This window comes from Peromyscus californicus, unplaced genomic scaffold (genome assembly GCF_007827085.1).
Source record: "Peromyscus californicus insignis strain IS unplaced genomic scaffold, ASM782708v3 Scaffold_21__1_contigs__length_65335640, whole genome shotgun sequence".
NCBI classification, from domain to species: Eukaryota; Metazoa; Chordata; class Mammalia; order Rodentia; family Cricetidae; genus Peromyscus; species Peromyscus californicus.
The window spans coordinates 10,138,869-10,163,732 of NW_026294514.1; positions in this window are offsets into that span (position 1 = coordinate 10,138,869).

A 24,864-nucleotide genomic window follows, 5' to 3' on the forward strand; every position below is an offset into this window, starting at 1 on the left:
TGGAATTGCTAAATATTAACACATAAATTAGATGCATTAAGAGGAGCTGGGCTCAGAGGGATCAGGTGGCAGTAGTATATAGGATCAGGGGTAAACAAGGAAGGGTCCTTCCTGAAGATTTGTAGCAATGGGGTAGTGGAGGGTGCATGAGACATCTTGAAAGACAAAGCAACTGGCCTTGAAGAACACTTCCCATAATCCATTTGCTCTGAGGTAAATGGTTTTTCAGACTCTGGAACATTAGCTGGTATTGTTTCACAAATTAGGTAGTACTTAGACTACTTAGAAATTAAATTCATTTTTTATTCTTCTAATTTTCATTCAGGTAAAGCTTACCTCTTCAAAAGATGCCCTTAACCTTATTCAAACTCTTTACCCAAGCATTAAAAACTCTCCTGTATGTGGGTCCCTTGGCAGCTCAGTTTTATTCCTATACCGGGCCACTTGTGAGTAATAACTTCCTCTGGTTCCAGAAGGTTGATGACACCAACATGGTGTTCTGATGCTCTCTGTGCTCACACATGTTCTACTCCGCAGTGTAAGACTCACAACTTCAGGGAGCTGGTGAAGTTCTCACTGCTTAGTTATGAGAATGTCCATCCCCAGAGTATGGTGCAGGGCATCTTCATGTGATGTCAAAGTGGGGCTTGAGGCCAAAACTCTGGAGCCATCCTTAAAGCCACACAATACTTTGGTATATTAGATTTGGTGCTATGAAGTCTCAATTCATCTATGGCCACCCCACGCTGAGCACACCCAATGTCATCTGAAGTTTTCATTCCAGGTATTAAATTGTGTTTCACCTTGCTCAGGCTACTTTCCTGGAGGCCAGAAGCAAAGTTTAGTAGCCCTATACTTCTGAGAAGGTCTCAGGTAAGTATTGATTCTGACTCACAGTCTGGTTCAAGGACTGACTCCATTTACGTATAATTCAGACACATCGAGCTAAAGAGGGATTTTATTTTCTTGAAGATTTATAGATATTTTAACCTACATATTAATTAAAATGCCTTCTTCCTGAACTGAAATATTGCAGTATCAACACATTATCTAATAAAACAATTTATACACAAAGAAGATTTTATTCTCTCATTTCAGAAGATCCGCCTCTAAATTTTAATGACTTGACTGGATGTTGGCCAGTGTGACTCTCATTGCACAGATATCATAAATCCAGATCTTTGAAAGATGATTTCACTAGATGTAGATAGTAGCCATGCCTACAAGCTCAGCTAAAGATGATGCTTCTGGAAATGAAAACAATTCTTTATGGAAAATATATTCACACTAATATGTATATATAATCAACTACCCAATGAAAATTGAAATTATGATAAATTCTAGTTTTAAAAATCCTAAGGCTGGCCGGGCGGTGGTGGCGCACGCCTTTAATCCCAGCACTCGGGAGGCAGAGGCAGGCGGATCTCTGTGAGTTCAAGGCCAGCCTGGTCTCCAAAGCGAGTACCAGGAAAGGCGCAAAGCTACACAGAGAAACCCTGTCTCGAAAAACCAAAAAAAAAAAAAATCCTAAGGCTATCTTGTGCCATGTTTCTCAATCAAAAAAGACAATAGACAGAGTAAGAGTGACATGCAAAACTGCATCTTTAAATATGTAGATTGTGTAATTATAATATGAAATATCGCTGGGCGGTGGTGGCACACGCCTTTAATCCCAGCACTCGGAGGTAGAGGCAGGCGGATCTTTGTGAGTTCAAGGCCAGCCTGGTCTACAGAGCGAGATCCAGAAAAGGCCCAAAGCTACACAGGAAAAACCCTGTCTCGAAAAACCAAAAAAAAAAAAAAAAAAAAAAAAAAAATTGGAATATCTTACTATTAGTGATGACTTCCAGAAATAAAGATAAATTTTATTCAGTTATGAGAGCTCTTCTAAAATCATCTTCAAAGTGAGTTGTCTTATTTTAAAACCTTCAAGAAACAGAGTATTTGCATTTTAATACTAACACATAAGTTGTCTGGTGGACAGGGAAGAGCCTGAGGTTGGATGTTCAGAGAGACCGCTGTAGACTGGGATGTTTTTCCCACCAAAGAAGACAGCCCATTGTTTTCTAAGACCTCATTGCTACCTGAGACAAGTTTTAAAATTTGGAACAAGGACTCCTTTAGATGCAGCACCTTAGCGCTGTGTTTGAGATTGCTTTTCCGGTACTCTTACTTCTTAGTTCCAAAATGCAAAGCTCTGAAATCATAATCCTATGGGAGAACAAAGCTGAGCTGTTTGCAGTTGTATTCATATTATAACATGAACCAGCACATCACAGCCATGGTTTTCAATCACTTATCAGTGGACAGACCCTTGATTTGTTTCCACATTTTGGCTACTATGAAGCGCTGTACATTTGTGTTTGGATATTTGTTTTCATATTATTATATACATGGAATATATTATATACTTAGAATACGCTTCAGAATATTATATACTTAGAAGTGTAGCTGCTTAACTATCAGACTGTTTCCCAACACATGAACGATCCTTGAAACAGTCATGAAAGATGGAACATTTTGAGCAAGTTAGAGAAGACAAGGACAGAGAACCATATATATTACGATTCAATTTAAACTGTATGCCAGAAAAAGAAAATTATAAACATAAGAGATATGTTAATGGTTTCCTGGAGTCCAGGGGGTTGGGAAATGGAGAGTAATTACTAATAGACATAAGATTCCTTTCTGAAGTGATGGAAATTTAAAACTGGTTATGGTGATGGTTGTATCATTCTGTGATTACACTAGAAAACATTGAAATGGATGCAAGATGCATTTCCTTTATTGTGATAAATATGAATTAGATCTCAATATATGTGCTATGTTAGAAATGAAACTCTTTGAATTTTTCTAATGGAACAAAATTATACCTCATCAGAAAGTGTTCTTATCATTGTCTTCACCTGATTATTGTTTCAAATTAAATTTCTTGCCATGTTAGAAACACTGAGAATCTTTCTCTTCCATCAGTGATTGTTAACCTTGAACTAACCTTGGCTTCAGCTATTTTAGAAGCTGGTATCTTTGACCAAACTCCAGGAAAAAGCATTCTCCCCATTCACTCATCTCTTAGCTCTGATACTTTCTGAACATCAAGATGGCTGTGGCTGCTGGCATCTTCTGAATACATTTACAATATCAATGTAACTTTTTATGTCTGACAAAAAAGAATAATAAAGATAAAGTCACGATATTGTTAGCATAAAAGTATGTGGTTTTAGGTGTTGAATAATGATCCTGAAAGTAAAACGCTTTTAGAACTCTACAGGGTAGCCTCAGTATAACGCATCTAAATACAGTGTGTTGTGTTCCAGATCCTGTCTCACATATCATAAGTCACCTGGATTTTACTCATATCTGGTCAGAATGAACATTTCCAAAGATAAAATCATAGTATTTATTGAGAAAACAAGATAAATAACATCAATGACTCATCAATGACTCTACTTGAAGGCACACTAATCATGGACAGGGTTTTGTTTGCTGGATTCCTAGTGACCACAATGGCTGGGACACAGTGGGTGCTAAATCAATGGACTTATTTGATGGATTACTGATTTAAAAAAATTGGGACATTTACCTTTACATTTTCTTCCACATTAAGAATGAGTAGCAGCCGGGCGGTGGTGGCGCACGCCTTTAATCCCAGCACTCGGGAGGCAGAGCCAGGCGGATCTCTGTGAGTTCGAGGCCAGCCTGGGCTACCAAGTGAATCCCAGGAAAGGCGCAAAACTGCACAGAGAAACCCTGTCTCGAAAAACCAAAAAAAAAAAAAAAAAAAAAAAAAAAAGAATGAGTAGCATGTATGTGGAAATAAAAAACTCAAGCATTCTGCAAAGCCATTTATCACATCATCCTCTTAGATTTATACTAGTGAGTAGAGAGTTCACCCGACATAAGTTGAAGAAGATTCAGGGATAGAAGTCAATGTAGCTGTAAAAAGATGAGGCCAACTAACTCAGTGCATGAAGAATCATAATAATGGCAATACATCACTTATAATATATTCAAACAACATTTACTTGTAGCAGATAACTTTGTGCCAAGAATTGATCTTGCATCCCCTTTATTTATGGTAAAACGAAAGTGACATTATACTTTGTCATGAATGAATATCTTAAGTGATGCTTTAAAAAATATATTCACTGTTCACAAAACAACTCTTTTCTGATTTATGTTTATAAATGCTGTTATGAGCATGCTTGGGTGGCAGATACATAAGAGTTGTGATCAACAGCCATGTGAGTTAGGATTAATTTATTCCTCATTAGATTAGAAATCTTAACAATGTTATTCATCTTGTTTTCTCAATAAATACTATGATTTTATCTTTGGAAATGTTCACTCTGACCAGATATGAGTAAAATCCAGGTGACTTATGATATGTGAGACAGGATCTGGAACACAACACACTGTATTTAGATGCGTTATACTGAGGCTACCCTGTAGAGTTCTAAAAGCGTTTTACTTTCAGGATCATTATTCAACACCTAAAACCACATACTTTTATGCTAACAATATCGTGACTTTATCTTTATTATTCTTTTTTGTCAGACATAAAAAGTTCACTATCACCACATGTACAGGACCAAGGTGTGTGTGTGTGTGTGTGTGTGTGTGTGTGTGTGTGTGTGTGTGTGTGTGTGTAAGAAGTGGAGCATATCTTCTACATAATCTTAAGGTGATATTAAATTCATATTAACTCCAGCTACAAATGAGTATTATTGTTACTAAAATGGTCATGTACACCAGGACTTCCGCACTAACTCATAGACTGTGCCTCCACAACTGTTGATTTTATATGAAGGTTATAAGGAAAGAGTAAATGTATTTTATGTTCTTCAGGTCACATCTTGCACAAGACCAGATACTTACTGAACATTCTGCATTTTAATTAAATCAGCATGATGCCGAAGGCCCCATTCTTTTGAGTTCTGATCATCCTTGATGCCATTTCTGTATCACAGTCCAGGTCCATGTTCTCTAGCTTCAGCAACATGTTCTAGCTTCAGCAATAATTGGTCTTCTGTGCCATGTGTTTTATGAGTGGGGCTTCTATCGTATTTCAAAGTTTCAGGGGACGCTTGACTCATATCTGGTATACAGGGTTGTTGGGGATATTATTTTAAGGTGTGTTACTTTTGTTTAACTCTGTGAAGCTGTGTTACTGGGCATGTCTAAAACACCTAATGGTCTAATAAAGAGCTGAATGGCCAATAGTAAGGCAGGAGAGAGATATGGACAGGGCTAACATGCAGAGAGAATAGATAGGAGAAAGCTGGGAGTAAAAAGGAAGAGAAAGCAGTAGCCAGGGAAGGAGGAGGACTCCAGGGTCCAGCCACCCAGCCACCCAGCCACCCAGCCACCCAGCCACCCAGCCACCCAGCCACCCAGCTACACAGCCACCCAGCCACCCAGCTACACAGCTACACAGCCAGCCACAGAGTAAGAGTAAGATTTACAGAAGTAAGAGAATGGGAAAAGCCCAGAGGCAAAAGGTGATGGATAATTTAAAGTTGAGAAAAGCTGGCAAGAAACAAGCCAAGCTAAGGCTGGGTATTTATAATTAAAAATAAGTCTCTGTGTGTGATTTATTTGGGAGCTGGGTGATGGTCCCCCCAAAAGACACAAGCAAACAACAACACAGGTCCACTTATCTTTTATCATCTGTGTTACCTTGAGCAAGTCTATGGTCACTCTGGAAATAAATTGTGTCATCTTGTCAGAAAAGTAAGTGGTCTAAAGATGGCGTTTCTGTCCTTTCAGAAAACTGGAGAGCAAAGGGGGGAATTGGTAAACAGATAAAGCTTAGGCTTTTCCTGTCTCACTAGGAAGATCCTTTTGGATTTCTACATAAATTGAATTTTTGTTAAATAAAGTAATCGTAAAATTTATCCAGGCTTGGAACTCAGATGAGGCTGTTGCGGCTCTTTCTGCTTTGGTACACCTCATGATGTGTCAAGGCAACTTTCTGATCTGCAGACACAAACAGAAAGGGAAAGAAAAATAAAAAAAGCTCTGGCTGCTGAGACTATACAAGAGATTTATTTGTTCCCTTGTTTTGAAAAGAAAGAATCAAAATCAATGAACACATGTAACAGTTGTTAAATGCTCTAAAGAAATTGTTGTTGAGAGCTTTAAAGAAATTTGGCTTGAAACATATAGATATTTGCGTATATCTAGAAAGTATATAAAAGTGGAAGAACAATAGAGAAAGAGAAGCAGAAAGATACAGAGAAAAAAGTCAATATAATTAGGAATTTTTTTCAAAGCATGAGATTTAAAAATTTCATGGTTACAATGTGAGTAATAATATATTTGCTATAAGTGAAACCAGCCCTTCCTTATATTTGATTCAAGTGTTTCATATTCTTATAAATTATTTAGTACATCCATTTTATATTTTTTGAATACTTACACTAAACACTAACATTTTAAAGACCAATTTATTTTTAATGGTTGGTATTTAAAAACTGAAAGCAGGAAATATTTTAATTGGGATTAATTAATAAGTGAGAATCATTTTATATATAGCTGAAATTTTTCTACGATTTAAGTCCAGGAACGTATCTCCTTAGTTCAGCCCAACCCTTAAAGCACAACAAGGAGTATACTTTTCACTGTGTATTCAAGCTGAGCCTATATCTTAAGATTGTCTCATAAGCCATGTTCTCAAAGGATTCTGGCTTTTGAAGTAATCACTATTCAAGCTCCGATGAGCAGTAGAGCCAAAAAGCATTGTTTTCGTTTTTGCTGCTTTTAAAACCAGTTTGTTTTCCTGGAACCAGTCTGCCAAAGTCTTTTTGCAGTTCAGTAGTTAAGTGAGAAACAGATTTGCCATTAAAATGCACAGTCGTGCCGTCTGCATAAAGATGTATAGAGCGGTAATGACATATCCATGTTAAATCATTAATAAAAAGAGAAAGGAGGAACAGGCCCATGACTGACACTGTTCCTTAATAACTGGAAGGGGAAGGGGAGGAGGAGACAGCCTTGTGAACAGTAACAGATTGATGTCTGTCGGAGCCATTGCTTATCTTCTGACAGCATTTGGGCTGCAGCCCATGCTCTCTACCTTCTGTAGTCAGAGCCATGGTTCACCAGGCCAAAACAGTTTGAGAAATTAATAACAAAAAAAAAATTCGCTTAATTCAGAAGTCTCCTTCAATAATACATTCATTAATTTGGGGTTGTCATAAAGCGACATATGAAGCTTTGGCTAATCCCTTAAAGGCTTTTCTGATGTGGAATCCGTGTGTTTTCTCTAAGTGGCATTTTTGAACCTACTCAATACTTGTTCATACTCACAGATACTACAAATGGCTGTGTTGCCCAGCTTCTTACTTTGTTTTGCCTTTAAGACGTAGAGTTTCCAGGAACACTAAGACACAAATTAAATAATTGGTACATAATATAACTTTCAAATTTAAGAAGCCTCCTTGAAAAGGAAACAGAAGAGATGTGTGATTCTGCTCCTGGGTAAAGTGGTGGTGCTTGATGTTCTCTTTGCTGGTGTCAGTTCGTTAAAGAGTATTTATTGCCATATAATGTCTGAATGCCAGATTGGATTGTAGATAGGATCTCCTTAGCCTACAAAAACTAACAGGTTAAAAGGAAACTCTGAGCCCAAAGGAAAAAGAATGCAACCCTGGCATCAAATATAAGCAAAGGAGTTGACATATGATCTTTACCAAACCACAATGGAAATGTGAATAAATGTTAATAAATAAATAAATAAATAAATAAATAAATAAATAAATAAATGGAGAATAAGCAGATTCAAGTGGCATTGATCTGTAAAGGTTTTTTTTGCAGTTATTCTGATTTTTTATTAATTTGAATTTTACTTGAATGTAATAGTCTATTTAGTTCTTTTTCCCCCACATTGGTAATAATGTATTTTTTGTTTTATTCATTTTACATACCAATCACAGATTCTCTTTTCATAGCTCCTCCCACTTCCCCCCATCTCCTCCTCCATCCCCTCTTCCAACAGGGTAAGTTCTCCAATGGGGAGACAGCTAAGCCTGGTATATTCAATTGAGGCAGGACCAATCCCCTCCCTGCTTTATTAGGGGTGAGCAAGGTGTCCAACCATAGGTAATGGGATCCAGGAAGCCAACTCATGCACCAGAGATAGATCCTGATCACAGTGCCAGGGACCCTTCAAAAAGATCCAGCTGCACAACTGTCTCCCATATGCACATGATCTAGTCCTGTCCCATGCAGGTTCCATAACTGTTGGTCTAAAGTTCATGAGTTCCTTTGGACTTGATTCAGTTGTCTCTGTAGATTTCCCCATCATGATTGTGACCCTCCCCCCCTTGCTCATATAATCCCTCTTCCCTCTCTTCTACTGGACTCCTGGAGCTCGGCCTGGTGCTTGGCTATGGATCTCTGCATCTACTTCCATCAGTTACTGGATGAAGGCTCTATGATGACTGTTAGGGTATTCACAAATCTGATTAGTAGGCCAGCTCAGGCACTATTGCTAGTAGTATAGGCTGGGGTCAACCTTCTGGATTCCTGGGAATTTCCCAAGCACCAGGTTTCTCTCTGACCCCATAATGGCTCTCTCTATTAGGTATCTCTTTCATTGCTCTCCCACTCCGTCCCTCCCCCAGCTTGACTATCATGCTCCCTCATGTTCTCATCCCCAACCATTCCCCTCTATTGCCTTCCTTTGCCCCCTGTTTACTCCTGGAGATCTCACCTATTTCCCCTTGCCAATGCAATCCATGCGTCCCTTTTAGGTTCCTCCTCATTAGGTAGCTTCTCTGGAACTGTGGGTTGTAGTCTGGTTACACTTTGGTTTACATCTAGTACCCACTTATGAGTGACTACATACCATATTTGTCTTTCTGAGTCAGAGTTACCTCAGTCAGGATGATATTTTCTAGTTTCATCCATTTGCCTGCACATTTAATGATGTCATTGTTTTTTACAGCTGAGTAATACTCCATTGTGTATATGTACCACATTTTCTTTATCCATCCTTTGGTTGAGGGGTATCTAGGTTGCTTCCAGGTTCTGGCTATTATGAATAATGCTGCTATGAACATAGTTGAGCAAGCGTCCTTGTGGTATGCTTGAGCAATCCTTGGGTATATGCCCAAGAGTGGTGTCATTGGGTCTTGAGGTAGACTCCCAATTTTCGGGGAAACCACCATAGTGATTTCCAAAGTGGCTGTACAAGTTTGCATTCCCACCAGCTGTGGAGGAGAGTTCCCCTTGCTCCACATCCTCTCCAACATAAGCTGTCATCAGTGTTTCTGATCTTAGCCATTCTGACAGGTATCTCAGATGGTATCTCAGAGTAGTTTTGATTTGCATTTCCCTGATGACTAAGGATGTTGAGCAATTACTTAAATGTCTTTCCACCATCTGGGATTCTTCTGTTGAGATTCTCTGTTTAGATCTGTAGCCCATTTTTTAATTGAATTGTTTGGTATTTTGATGTCTAGTTTCTTGAGTTCTTTGTATATTTTGGAGATCAGTCCTCTGTCAGATGTGGGGTTGGTGAAGATTTTTTCTCATTCTGTAGGGTGTTGTTTTGTCTTATTTACTGTGTCCTTTGCCTTACAGAAACTTCTCATTTTCAGGAGGTCCTATTTCTGAATTATTGCTCTCAGTATCTGTGCTGCTGGTGTTATATTTAGGAACTGATCTCCTGTGTCAATGCTTTCTAGGCTACTTCCTACTTCCTCCTCTATCAGGTTCAGTGTAGCTGGATTTATGTTGAGGTCTTTGATCCACTTGGATATGAGTTTTGTGCATGGTGATATATATGGATCTGTTTGCAGTCTTCTACATAAATAAAATGGAGAATAAGCAAATTCAAGTGGCATTGCTCTGCAAAGATTTTTAAAAAGACATAAATTTTGAGGACTGCTAACATGTCACTTTGACAGTCTAAACTCACTTGTTGATTATAGTTATCCACTGTTGGTCATTGTCAAGGAGTTCAAAACTGGTAGACCATGGAAGCTATATAAAACAGCGTGCTTTTGAGAATAAGTTGTATGTGGGAATCTTTGTTTAATCATTGCATGAGCTTTCAAGATGCCACAGTAGTTCAAAGCTGAGCTATTGGTCAGAGTGAACATCCAGGCTTTCCTTCTCCGATTGCTTACTCAGAGAAGCTCAATCATGTGCCTAGAGCTGTGCTTGGCACCCTGAGGCAGAGAGGATTAAAACAATCCTAAATTTCACCAAGCTTTCAGCAGGAACATTAAACAAAGGGAGAACAAAGGGCAGAAGTGAGAAATACATAAAGTTATCTGAAAAACGGTTCGTAGAGCCAAGAGAACTGTCTTGTGGGTTTAGGGCCTCATGAAAGCCCTTTGGGAAAATTGATGCTTGAGATGAGCTATATGTTAGAAGCAGGAGTTAATTCACTAACTGCATGGTGAAATTCAGAGTCAGTCAGGCCAAAAGTACAGCTCAAGAGAAACTGTAAGTGCAAAGGCCCTGGGCATCCTGGAGGAACTGAAATCACTCTTCTGAGAGAAATGCAGGAAAGGTTGGAGCATAATGCAAAGGTCACATCTTGAGAAAGCTTGTAGCAATGCTGAGAATACAATATAGTGTTAATTTGATGCGTAGAGATCATTCTAAGAAACATTTCTAGGAATTTATAGAATACTTTTCTACTTTGGTGATGAAAAGAAATGCATATGACCTTTGACACTGTGTTGGGCTTATCACTCCCAGTAAGCACTCTGTATTGATGACTTTTCTTATTGCTGTGACAAAATGCCAATCAGGAGGCCAGCAAGATAGCTCAGTGGTTGAGGGTGCCTGGTTCCAAGCCTGCTGACCTGCATTGGGCCCCCAGAGCCCAATGATGGAAGAAAAGTAACCGCTTCTTCAGGTTCTCTGACTTCCATATAAACATGCATACATACACAGGGATGCACAATAAATAAATACAAATTGAAATTGGTTTTTTTTAGAGTTTTTTGTTTTATTTTTTAATAAATATTTTTATTTTATAATTAATTTAATTTTATATATCAGCCATGGATTCCTCTGTCCTCCCCTCTCCTTCCCCCCAATCCACCCCTCATTCCCACCTCCTCCAAGGCAAGGTCTCCCCTGGGGAGACAGCCCAGCCTGGTAGATTCAGTTGAGGCAGGTCCAGTCCCCTCCTCCCTGCACCAAGGCTGAGCAAAGTGTCTCAGCATAGGCCCTAGGTTCCAAAAATCCAGTTCATGCACCAAGGACAGGTACCAGTCCCACTGCCTGGGGACCTCCTGAACAGTTCAAGCTAATCAACTGTGTCACTTATCCAGAGGTCCTGGTCCAGTTCCATGGGGGCTCCTCAGCTGAGTGCATACATAAGGAATATGGCATATCCATCATGGTGCCAAAGGCATGGTGGCCGGAATATAAAATGACTTGCCGCATTGTATCTACAGTCAAAAAGCAGGGACTGATACATGTTCATACTCACTCCCTTCCTCCTTTGTTCTTACTTAGCCCTGGCCTCCAGCCCACAGATGCTGCCACCAGGTTCAGAATGGGTTATCCCTCAGTAGTTCAACCTCCTGGAAAATGTCTATTTGGTGATACTAAACCCAATCAGTTGACAATGAAGATTTGTCATCACAGCCTCTAACAAAGATGTTGCTGGTTTATAAGATTCTCTATAGAATCCTGGGAGAGCATCTTCTGGAAACCATGCAGGTGGGGAGTGGCAACAGTAAAACAGGAGCATCCAACCCCACAAAGTCACTGACTAGAAGTTGCCATTTCCAGAAAAAAAAAAAAAAAAAAAAAAAAAACAAAGAGCCCAGACCAACAGAGTTTTCATGTAAGGATTGTGCTAAGCTTTGCAATCTCATTTCAGCTACAGTTATTTTAGATGGCTGAAGGTATCCTTCTCTTAGTGATTCTGTAATCTGTTTGTAGTTTCCACATTCTAAAAGACTGAGTCCCTGCTAGTTGGAAGGTGGGCTGAGGGCAGTGGGGGGATGGGGGAGCAGGGTCGGGAAGATGGTGTGAGGGCAGAAGCTTAGGTCTCACCTGTTCCCTCTGCATCAGCAATTCATCAAGATCTTCATGGTGGTTTTGTGTTCGTTAAAGTTTGGGAAGTGCAGCCAGGCAAGCAGTGGTGGTACACACCTTTGCCTTTAATCCCAACACACTGGAGGCAGAGGCGGGTCGATCTCTGAGTTCCAGGCCAGCCATGTTTTGTTGACATCCATAGGATATTCTTTTCTGAAGAGAAATGGAGGAGGAGTTGCTGTGAGATGTTCTGTATGGCAAATGTGTTGCTCTGATTGGTCGATAAATAAATCACTGATTGGCCATTGGCTAGGCAGGAAGTATAGGCGGGACAAGGAGGAGAATAGAGCTGGGAAGTGGAAGGCTGAGTCAGAGAGACACTGCCAGCCGCCATGATGACAAACAGCATGTGAAGATGCCGGGAAGCCACGAGCCATGTGGCAAGGTATAGATTTATAGAAATGGGTTAATTTAAGCTGTAAGAACAGTTAGCAAGAAGCCTGCTATGGCCACACAGTTTGTAAGCAATATAAATCTCTGTGTTTACCTGGTTGATCTGAGCGGCTGTGGGACTGGTGGGTGAGAGAGATTTGTCCTGACTGTGGGCCAGGCAGGAAAACTCTAGCTACAAATGGCGCCCAACGTCAATACACCCTCACGGACTACTCCATAATCCTAAAATTTTCTTTGTGTACCCATAAGATACAGCGCTCCCCTCCAGCAGGAAGTAGTAAGAGAAGCTATGCCCAAATTCCCAAATTATATGTAATTTTACTTTGTTAAGGTTAAAACCTTCCTTTTTGAAAAAAAAAGGGGGGGAAGTGCTGTGGGATGGTGTGTATGTCATGTGTGTTGCTGATTAGTCAGTAAAAAAATCACTGATTGGCCAGTAGTCAGGCAGGAGGAAGTATAGGTGGGACAAGGAGGAGAAGAATTCTGGGAAGAGGAAGGCTGAGTGAGAGACACTGCCAGCCACCACGATGACAAACAGCATGTGAAGATGCCGGTAAGCCACGAGCCATGTGGCAAGGTATAGATTAATGGAAATGGATTAATTTAAGCTGTAAGAACAGTTAGCAAGAAGCCTGCCATGGCCATACAGTTTGAAACCAATATAAGTCTCTGTGTTTACTTGGTTGGGTCTGATGGCTGTGGGACTGGCAGGTGAGAGAGATTTATCCTGACTGTGGGCCAGGCAGGAAAACTTCAGCTACAAGGAGTGGCTGGGGTGGGGGCGAGCAGTGGAGTTGGGCAGAGGGGACGTAGTGGGAGGGACAGGGAGGGGAGGTGGGAGGGGAAACTGCAGTCAGGATGGAAAATAAATAAAGAAATATAAAAAAAAATAAAGTTTGAGAAGTGCTACTCTAGGTCCCGTGGGAAAATAAATTCAAATAATTTATAAATTAGGCATTTAGTCTAAGTTTAAAATTAGCTTTCCTGTAGTTAATTATCATTTTAATGTTAAAATGTCCTTAACACTTTCATAAATTCAAAGTTAATTATTGTTATGGAAAATGTTTCGCTAGGAAACAATTACTCTAGGCACAGCGCCAGAAGTTTCAAGGTTTAAATTTTACTCAAAACACAACAAAATATTTTGAGCATATACATATTTCCTTGTAGGGCAGAAATAACTATGCTAAATATCAATTATTGATTACAGGAATTTTCTGAGCAAACTATATTCATAATAGTTAAAGGCAAAGCAATCATTCAGTATTGTATTCTTTGTTCTAAAATCATTGTCAAATAATCATTTAGCCCCCAGGACCCTAGGACTGTTTGTGGGACTTCTGCTTACAATATCCAAGAGTATTTAGGCTCACTTGGGGCTTGTGTTTATGTAATAAAAACACTTTCTTAACAATTTATTTAACTAAATTTGGAGTGAGAAGCTCTCGATGGGTATATGGACCATGGGAGCTTTACCAGATGTTTTGAAGTGTGGAATTCAAAACGCATCAGTGTGGCATGTCACAAAGTTTGATGCAAAACATTTCTTCTCTCTTTTCAAATGCCTTGTTTAGTTTCTATTGTAAGTCATGAACTATGGTGACAGTTCATGGCTCCAGGGAAACATCTAAGAACCATAAGTAGTATCTACCAGACAGTGCGAATATAAGGCAATTATCTGCATAATCAATGCTATGAAAAAGCTTGCCCACCCAGACATATCCAGATAACCAAATCCAAAGTGGATGTTTAGCCACCAAACTTATTTCACTTTTCAGTGCCTGAGGTGTTCCAGAAGATTTTTCTCTTCCTTTCTGCACTCCCAACCTCCCCAGCCTCCAGAGAGAGACTTCTTTATTCTTTGTAGAGTGAATATGATCCACGGGAAAATGTTTGGGAAACACCTCCTGATTTCACCTCACTTCTTTTGGAGTACCGCTATGGAGTGCTCACCTTCTTTCTCTTATTTTTTCTTCTGAGTTATGTTCTCTCAGCTCTAAATTACTTTCCACTAACAACATCAAATTTGCTATAAACGTTGGCCCTCCAGAGAGTGTGTCAGAGAAACAATCTCCTCTAACACAGCTGAAGGCAAGATGTACCTGACCATCCTTTCAGAACTCTTCCGTTTATTCAGGGGTGAACTCTCTTTCTTTACTTCTTCTTTTAGAATTGTGCTTTTGGAAAGAGAAATCAGCTCTCCACGTTCTGATTCCACTTAAGGCAGTCCTCCCAACTCAACTGCAGCAATCAGTGATGCTATCACTAATTACCTCCTTATGGTGAACATCAAGGGTTAGTTGTTCATTCCTCTTATGCTCAGCCTCTCTCCAGAATTTCGGTAGTCTGCCTTTGATATGGAATTCTCTGCTTTGCCTCTTGTCACCTTCCTGGGTACCACTCTTCTAAATGCCTCCACAAACCCTATCAGTTTCCTCTTAAGTTCTAGTCACATTTCCACAACTGGGCCCCTCCACTCTTTTTTCTGTTCCATGGATTAACTCCATCTCTGATGTTCCCATCACTTTTTTTGGAGGGGTGGGGGGCACTGGCTTGTTTCAGTATACTAGACCATTTGCACATAGTTACTAAAAGTAGCATCCTGAAGAAAAAGTTGTTCTTTTCTATGGGAATACTCTTGATTCCCCATTGCTTAGGACCAATGCTCTTACCTTTCACATCCATTTGCAAAAACTGATGTATGAAAATCAAAATTCTTTGGCTAACACAAGAGGCAAAAGCAGCAATGTTGGAGAGTGTGATATTGTGTTCCCCCAAATATTGTGCACCCTAATAAACTTATCTGGGGTCAGAGAACAGAACAGCCACTAAATACAGAGGCCAGAAAATGGTGGCACATGTGCCTTTAATCCTAGCATTCCAAAGGCAGAGATCTATCTGCATCTCTGTGAGTTCAAGGCTACATGGGAAATAGCCAGGCATGGTGACACATGCCTTTAATCCCAGGAAGTGATGGCAGGAAGCAAAAGGTATATAAGGCGTGAGGACCAGGTACTAGAGTTAAGCTTTTAGGCCTTTAGCAGCGGTTCAGCTGAGATTCATTCTGGATGAGGACTCAGAGGCTTCCAGTCTGAGGAAAGAGGATCAGCTAAGGAACTGGCAAGGTGAGGTGGCTGTGGCTTGTTCTGCTTCTCTGATCTTCCAGCGTTCACCCCAATATCAGGCCCTGGGTTTGTTTTTATTAATAAGACCATTTAAGATTACTGCTATTTGCCGGGCGGTGGTGGCGCACGCCTTTAATCCCAGCACTCGGGAGGCAGAGCCAGGTGGATCTCTGTGAGTTCGAGGCCAGCCTGGGCTACCAAGCGAGTCCCAGGAAAGGCGCAAAGCTACACAGAGAAACCCTGTCTCGAAAAACGGAAAAAAAAAAAAAAAAAAAAAAAGATTACTGCTATTGGAGAAAGGTCTAGTCTATATGGGTAATGCCTGGTATTCACTGTTATTCATTGAATTTATGTTTAAAGCATTATGCTAATTGCTTTAAACTTTTACTTTAACTCTCATAGTACCTTTTCAATGTCGCTCTCATTTATTGCCCACCAAACTGAGGGTGATGACTCATTCATAGGTACATAGAGGATGGTCAGCAGATTTAAGAGATGGAACTAGATTGGTATGATATCAGGGTCTGTGCTAGTGAAACCGAACATGGCCTTCCCGTATGGTATGTTTATAATGTCACTAGTACCTACCACTGTCAGCAAGATCACCTTTAGACTGAAGGAAGAAAAATCATCCTGGACTTGATATCAAGTTTTGTTCTGACCACTCTCCTCCCAAGGGCAAAGCATCCATGTTGCAAAAGGATATACCACAGAAAGCACATGTTTTCTCTGCTAAGAATTCTCAGAGCACCCTTGGCTGGAACTGACTTCTTGAAAGTCATGTGCAGGACTTCCTAGCCATGCATAGGCCTCTCTTTCAGTTCTTTATGTAAGAGAATGACTCAGTCAGAACTCAAACCTCTCGCTCTCAGTCAGTGGTTCTCAACCTGTGGGTCAGGACCCCTTGGGGGATCAAATATCAGATATTTGCATTACAATTCACAATAGTAGCAAGATTACAGTTATGAAATAGCAAAGAATATAGTTTTATGGTTGGAAGTCCCCACAACGTGAAGAACTGTATTAAAGGGTTGCAGCATTAGGAAGGTTGAGAACCACTGCTCTAAGGGTGTTGACAAAGTGTAAGATGAAGGGTCACAAAGGTACTAGAGGCTTCGTGCATGAAACAGAATTGCGCTGAACAAAGAAAAGAAGTCAGGTGCCATTAGGAAAGAAGGCCTGGATCCTAAGTTTTCCTCCAATTCTATGTATAGAACAATACTTTGTACTTAGAGGAAGAAAATGAAGTTATTATATATGAGAATCACATGGACAATGATTTTCAAATGTTAGTGTATGTAGAAATCATTGTGGTCCTTGTTAAAATTCAGGCACTGATTTGGAAGTTAGGAGTGAGGCCCAGCAGTCTGCATTTCCTCAGAAATTCTATCTGGCCTTAGGCCATGTTTTGAGCATCAAGGACCTCTGGTACTTGTTTACAATGCAGATTCTTGGGCATCACCCACTGAAATCTTGGTTTTGGAGATCTAAGTGCGAGCCAGATGGTGAGCAAAACAGGGATTTTACGAAACAGCCCAGGTGGCATTGGTAAGGTGTGCTATACCCACATGTTGAGAACAAATGCTCCAAAGCATGCTTCTCCAGCTTCAATGTGCGTATGGATTCCTGGAGATTGTATTAAAATGCAGGCTGTGATATAACTGTATGTTCTTTTATGGTGATCTCCAGGTGTGACCTGCTTTGTAGACCCAGCAACATTCTTGGGTTTTAAGAGGACCTTCAGGGATAGCGGTCTTAACTGTTTGACTATTCAGTATACATGGTTTTAAATTGTGAAATGAGTAATTGAAATATAATGCCTATCTATGGATGGTGTGGTGGTTTGAATAAAAATGACCCCCAAGCACATACATCAGTTACTTGGTCCCTGGTTGGTAGAAATGTTTGGGAAGGATTAGCAAGTGTGGCTTGTTGGACGAAACGCATCAGTGGGGACCAGCTTTGGGGTCAAAAGGCTGATGCCATTTCTAGTCAGTTCACTGTCATCTTTCTGTGTGCAGCTTGAGCTGTGAGCTGCCAGCTGGCCCTTCCACTATGCCCTTGCTCTACCATCATGTCCAGAACCCTCTGGAACCGTAAGTCCAATGAAATGTTTTCTCTTACAAGTGTCCTTGGTATTTTATCATAGCAGTAGAAAAGCAGCTAATACAGATGTCATCCTCAGCCCTTGGTTTGACAAGCCTCCCTGAAATAATCGAGGCTGTTGGATGACCTGAGATTTCCCAGGGATCTTTCTCATGAGTTTTACTAACTGCTCAGAAAGTTGGTGAGACCAGTGAATGACTTTGGGTGGTAAAAATAAAATGAGTATATAATGTTTTGAGATTTTAGAGTGCCCCGTTTAGACAAAGGAGTTGATAGACAATGCTGGCCAGAAGGCCTAGAGTTGGCCTTTACGGTCTTAACTGTAGGGACGTATCACCCTTTTATCTCATGTGGTGAGTCTTGAAGATACAGTGCTCCCTGCCTACATGACAGAGAAATCAATGAGTTGAGGTGACAGTGAGGCTTCACAGCCTCGATCGTCTCAGTTGAACTGCCTGGCACTTACTATTTACAGGGTTTCTCACATTTATTTCTGGCACAATAGTGTGTTAGTCGACTGCATAGTATGGGCAGGAAAAGAACATGTGAATTGAATTTATTTCATGCAAGCTCAAAAGTTCAGACTGATTTATACGTGCATAATGGCCCAAGATTCAATGAGCCTTGATGAGGCAAAGCTGAAATAACTCCTAGTCAGGAGCCTGAAATATTATAGGTTGTTCATTCATCTCTGAAATCTCATACTGTTATTTAAATTCTTCTAAGTTCATTAATCCCATTTAATAGCAGCTGAAGCAGATCTAGTTGGACTTTGGGGAGGGGGAAAATAACGAGCCATAATGCCTTCATACCACAGAAAATAATACAATTATTTTTACTTTGCAAGAGGTCACAAATGAAGAGTTTGAGATTTGGAACTGCTTGGGTTACAGATTTAGCAAAAAGTAGGCATTTAATGATAGAGTTCACTTTGGCGGTTTAGGTTTTATTTTGAATGTTTGTTTTGTCTTAAAAACACTAATGCTAAAATGTCTCAAATCTTTATTTTCAAATCACTTATTATATTACCATAAATTATATGGTGCAGTAAAGGCCAGATTTAAAAGAAAGCACACTTTACCATCTCCCTTTTCTATAAATAACGTGACACTTCATCAAACAAGCATCCTCACAGGAGTTGCCCTTTCCTTCTGGAAGGCCACTTGCAAGTGCTCAGCTAGTGGTCCTTCTCCAAGCGGCTCAGTGGACCAGTCCATATAGGCGGATAATGGGTGGAGGCTAACTGTCAGAAGTCTGAGAAAGACTGTAATCTGTAATTTTATCACAATTATAATGTTTCTCCTAAATAATAGTTCAGTGCATGGGGTGAGTGCTAACAAATGCCTTTTTGGAGACACACTCACTTGCTTTCATGGTTTTGAACATTTGACGCTCTGTGCACATGCCATGAGAAGCAGCAAATGACCTAGGCGGTGACCCACGGTGGTTAAGAGGTTGGTTGTGGGTAATAACAAAGAGGAGGAGGCCCTCAGCCCATCACCCAGGGTGGAGCACATCGTTACCTAGAAGGCAGGGCGGCGCCACATTTACGGGAAGCCAAGCTAGCCTAGTTAAGAGTCTGTCAAGATTAGCCGGGCCTCCATCAAAGCCCCACAGAGGGTGAAGAGTGCTTGCCTCAGCTGGGATGACTCAGAGGAAACAGTTCCTTCTTCCCAATAAAGAGGCACTAGAATGAACAACGTGCCGACATAGTGAGTGGAGGTAGAAATCCCATGGTCTCTCTTTTATGACCTGCCTTTGCTTGAGGAAAACTTACAAAGATGCCACAGAGACAGCAGCAGTGAGGATGTGGCATAGATGTGTTCTCGGCCCCGAAAATCAAAACCAAGTGCTTTGTCAGTTGCCTGTTCAGAACTAATGTGAGTGGAATAAACAATGAACTGATAATATATATATTTTAAAAAATTGACATACATCGTTCTCAAGCTTCAAATTCTGCATGTGTCTAATAATTTGGGGCCACAGATGTGTGTGGCTGAAAGAAACACCCTTGCGGCATCAGCTGACCGAGACTAAAGCACAGCCAACTATCCCCGGTAGGTTTACTGGTATATTTCAAGAGTCCTTCTCTGTCCCCACTGTCACACACTGTACTATTGTGGATTGTGATTAGGGATGGGATCATGCATTTTGCCAAGCAGAAAACCCACACAAAATTGTAGGGTTAGAGTCTGGAACCAAACTCCGGCTTTTTGGTGTGGAGTTTTTCTACTTATGGCAAAATGTGGCTTCCGGAAGGGTGACTTAAGATGCCTCAAAGGGAAAATATTCTTCCAAGGGAACATTTTGATAATTCAAGTGTAAATAAATATAAATCCAGAACACATTTTTAATTAAATGGAAATTGCTTATAAAAACACGTTTATATCCACTCCTCTTCCATGCACTCCCTACCCACAGCCCCTTTCCAATGGACTCCAGAGGGCATGATTTGAAGAGAGGGCTTATTATCTCATGTTGGTTAGCCTCTTTGAGGAGTGTCTCAGAACCAGGCTCTCTGAGAACTCATCAGATTTATTAAAGCAAGGCTGAAAGTATCTCAGTAAATCATATTAAATAAAATAGTAGGAACTGGGCATAAAACATACACCGTCATTTGCCCACATTGAAAAGGCTGGGGGTTTTGCACTTTATCAACAACATCGGAAGTGATCTTCCTACAAACAAGTCTTCCACTTCCTAGTGGTCTCTGTACTGAGGCAGCCCAGCCTCTGGGTTTCCACCTGTTCTCTTCGCATTCCATCACACCCAAGGTGCTTGAACTACAGTGGATGAAATAGAAAATTTTAGCTCAGGCATTTTTTTTAAGCTCTCTCTTCATGTGGCTCTTGTAGCATCTTACAATTGTTTCATGAAATGCTTTCATGCCTGTCTTCTCCATATATAGCTCTATAAAAGTGGGTATAATAAGCAACCATTCAGAGGGAAGGAAGGCAGGGACAGTGGGAAGGGGACGTGAAAAAGAATTCAGTTTTCCTCAAACATTTGTAGGAATCTATTTATGGCCTAGCATTTTTTTTTTTTTTTAAATCTGGCTTCAAAAGGAAACTCGGAGACACTGGTACACAATCTCTTAGAGAGCTCTCATCGGCCACCTGCAAGGACACGCAAACTTTAGTGTTTGTTTCCCTATTTATATAAAGAGGCTATAGGAAGTTTGCTTTGCAGAAATGAGCTCATTAAGAACACATAAAAGTGAACCTTGAATTTTGTTTCTCAAGAGCATTCCTACAGTTTGGTTTGACCTCTCTTCTCCTACTGTGTATCTATCTTTCTCTTCCACTCGAGGGAAGAAGTACTCCACAAATATTTCACTCCCTTGGTACCCACAGATTATAACGACCAGTTGCCTCAGAGAGACAAAGGTCTAGATTCAATCAGCTTATAAGCACCTCTGGGATATTATTTTCTACAATTCCTTTTAAATTTGTAATATCGTGTGTCTAAGGAAAGAGTGACTTAAGATCTGATTTTTTTTTTTGCCTTAATCACTAATGGCATATGCCAGTAACAACCAATTTCTAAAATGTGCTCAAAACCACTTTAAATGGAGCCTATATTTTTTTTAAATTATTCTTTATGAAACACATGTGATCCAAAAATAAATTAAATGTCTTTTTTCACTTATCTTGACCTTTATGACATTATTTTCACTTATATGGGACTCATAAAAAAACAGTAAAAGTATAGGTAGAGAACATTCCAAACTGTATTACCCTACATCGAAAGAAGCATGAGTGAACAGCCCAAGGGTTCAATGTTTACTTCTGATTTCAATTTTCTATCAATTCTAAATCTTACCTTCAGAGAAACTTCCCTTTCTAAGGAACAAAAACTATTTACCTTCCCTGGATATTTGAGATTTTCCACACACCAATCAACAGGAAATTTAGCAAAAGCAGTGAAGACTTATGATTGCTTTCTTCTTTAACGAATCCACTCATTCCAGGTTAATGATTAAACACACTGAATGGCATAATTGGGGAAAGGAGCTTTCCCAGGCCATGAATGGCTTTCTGGTAGGTTACAAATGTATTCAGAGTAGATAAGCTACTGTATTTTTAATTGAACAATCGAAATATCATTTTACTTCAAAGGAAGGGGCACAATAATTAGATGCTCTTATGGATTCCATATTTATGACTATTTTCTCATTGAGGAATAGAATTGGACATAGTTTCATATTCCTGTGAACTGAACAGATTTCTTTTGCATACAAAATTCACACACAAAGAGAGGTATTGTGTGGCAGACAAAAATGAAGAATACAAGAATCAGGTTAATGACAATAAATCGTTTAAGCTCAATATTTAGTCACTAGCTTGGCACATATATATGCGCCTTTGCATCATTTGTTTATATACCCACGTAAATGTAATTTTACTTTAGACCATTTTATTTTGCTTTAAAGATCCTGAGGTATTGAGGACTATATATAGAAGACCAAGTCTAAAAATGCAAAACTACAGCTCATTGTTAAGCAAAAATTAAATTTGAAGATGGTTTACAAATTCAGAACTGTATCATGAAATAAAATATCAGCCACATTTGTTACATTGATAATTAAAGATATTTGGGGGAAATCTAAGGAAGGGGCCACAGTGGATTCTAATCCAGTGAGCAACGCTTAATTCTAATACAATGAAGGCACACTCAACATGCTTGTAGAGTCACTGGGAGCTCCCATTCATTTAGCACAAACTTGTATCTAATTAGCTCCACTGCTATTAGTATTTCACAAATGAATGAAATGCTAGTGGTGTGATTTGTGATGAATAACACATCAACTGATCTTGTTGAATGTCACATGTTTTTATATAAAAGGACAACTCAGTTTCCTAATACTGGAATATGTACTAAGTTGATAATTGCTTTTCACATATGATGTAAGAGTCCCTTGCTTAGGGTTGTCCTTGAATATGGGATTAATTAAACAAGTTATACTCCAGACAAATCTTTTGGTAAGCGTATATCCCAGGCTGGTCTTCACTGTATGGTTCTAAGAACTCAAGAAATTTCACTATTGGGAACACGTTGTTACTAATCTAAGGTATTAAAATTTAGAAATAAGACATTCAGTTTGGTATACAAAATACATGATCATAACTTTCTAAGAACTCTAAGAGTGGTGAATTCTTGCAAGCAACATGGTCTATACATGATGGAGAAGATGTTATTGGTGTCACTAAAGACTCATAATCTAGTGGTAGAATATGGGGTGGGCAATCGTATAAGCAGAGGGACCCACTGTACCTTTGCAGGCTGGGAATGTGCACTGAGGTATCCTTAGCATGATGGGGAGTTGGAGGTAGAGTGTCCAAACAGGAGAAAAGGAACTCAATCAAGCTATAGAAGCATTGAAGACTATGGGTTTTCAGGCAGCTCGCCAGCACTGTATCAGGTTAGGGCATGCGCAGTACTGATCCCCATGGGATGAGTGTTGAGGGCCATTCCAGAAGACTTTGCAGTGTGTGTTGGAATTTGTACTGACAGCATGAAGAAGACTGTTTAAATACTTTGAAGTAGACGAGTCCCAACGTAGATTTTTCCCTTTTAAAGATTTTATTGTCACCATGTAGAGAGCATTTTCATAGCAGGTTAAGACTGGAGAAATGTTTGGTCTTTTCTTTCTGTGAGACATCACAATGATTTACGCCTTCAGGTTTAATTCCTAAGCAGATAAACCTGTTTGGATGGGATCTTTGAGAAAATGCAGATTCCTATTGGCCCTTATTAGTATACATACTCACCCAGGAGCTCAACAGGATCATGGCTATTCCAGCTCCAAAGCTCCTGGTGGACAGCCCTACCTGACATAATCTGGCAAAATCACTTTGCTTCCAATCTCATCATAAAAATCACAGCTACCATTTATTATATTAGTCTTTGTTAAATTATTATTAAATATATATCCTTTGATGCCATAGATTGTCAATAACCATAACCCTTCAATACCCTCATTTGCATAGTAACTATTCATAATATCCATTTTATGCTTCTACCATGCCACACACTAAAATAATCACACATGTTTTATTGTATCCAGTCCTCTAATATGGCTGGCTCTGAGGTTAATATCCTCCTCTAATGCCCACCTTGCATGGAGAATTCTGAGTCCTATGAAGCAGGACCAGCCACGGACCTGTCATATCCAGAAAACACTGTCTCACAGATATCCTCCTCAACTTCTGGATCTTTCCATCTTTTCGCCCCTTCTTCCACAGGGAGCCCTGAGCCCTGACGGGCGGGGGTGCTATTTAGAGATCTCATGTATCCCAAGAGTACTCCATAGTCATGTACTCGCTGCCCTTCGACCCGTTGTGAGTCTCTGTATTAACCACCACCTACTGCAGAAGAAGCTCCCATGGTGAAGTTTGAGGGATGCTGCAGTAGACGACCCCAAACTACACACACAGGCAACACTAATTGGAGTCATGGGGGGAGCAAGGTACACGAAGTTGAGAGAGAAATGTGGTAGGAGCATGGCCTGGGGAGAGTCGTGGTGACGGAATAGGGGGTGAATTTGATCAAAATACATTTTATACATGCATGACTCCAAAATTGCACACATACACTATATCTATACATATATCACATATAAACACTGATATATATATAATATAATATAAAATATATATTATATCAGTGCAGCCTGCATCTAGACAACACCAAGAAGCACAGGCCTCAGGATACACACTGAGAGCTCTTTCACATCAAAGCTACCCACGCTCCAAATCTCTAACCCTGACTCTCGGAGCCACTTCCGACTCAAACTTTAAATTATTGTTTCTAAAACGTTTCTCTTTAATAGATGATATACTGTGCTCCAAATGGAACCATTTCAGTGTGTGCAATAACTTCTTTTCAAGGAGCTCCTTGTAATTTAGTTTGTTTGTGTTTGTGTCAATTGACCCTTTCAGAGCCTCTCTTTTGTTTTGTTGCAATTTTGGCTTTATTGGGATTTCAAATCAAGGCATTTTTTTTCCCCCCGTGAAGTCCACACAGGACACCCTTGGGACATCCTTACACTGTAGCTGAGGCTAAAAACGGAAACTTCAGGACCTTTAACTGGCTGTTGGCTTGGTAATTGCTCCTTCGGTGCCCTCACCACATTCCTCCATGCATAAGAGACAAGGAGGATGGGGAG